The sequence below is a fragment of the Trichechus manatus genome, unplaced genomic scaffold, assembly GCF_000243295.1.
Source record: "Trichechus manatus latirostris isolate Lorelei unplaced genomic scaffold, TriManLat1.0 scaffold00234, whole genome shotgun sequence".
Classification (NCBI taxonomy): domain Eukaryota; kingdom Metazoa; phylum Chordata; class Mammalia; order Sirenia; family Trichechidae; genus Trichechus; species Trichechus manatus.
In genome coordinates, this window is record NW_004444170.1 from 142,802 (window position 1) to 143,207 (window position 406).

A 406-nucleotide genomic window follows, 5' to 3' on the forward strand; every position below is an offset into this window, starting at 1 on the left:
CCAACTCTCCAACACTTGTAAATGCTTATGGATTAATGAATTTAAAGCAACAGCAAACAAACAAAAACGACCTGTTGGACTTTTTTAACTTGTTACATCACTGAAGCAGTGGTATGAAGATAGCAAGGGCCTCAATCAACAGGGAAGAGAGGTTCTTTCAGTAAAATTAGAAGACCCAGATTAAAACACAGGATTTCTTTTTTCTCTTCTTTTTTTTTTTTTTTTAATCCCAATTAAGCTTTTTGAGATTTTAGAAAGAAATACTAGTGCCTTGGCCTAACTGGTAAATAACACTGTGGAACCCTGAACCATTACTAGTCATTTCTTATGAACAGCCAACACTGGAATCTTTAACCACATTTAATCTATTTAGGTATCACAATCATTCACCCCAATTACCTGAACC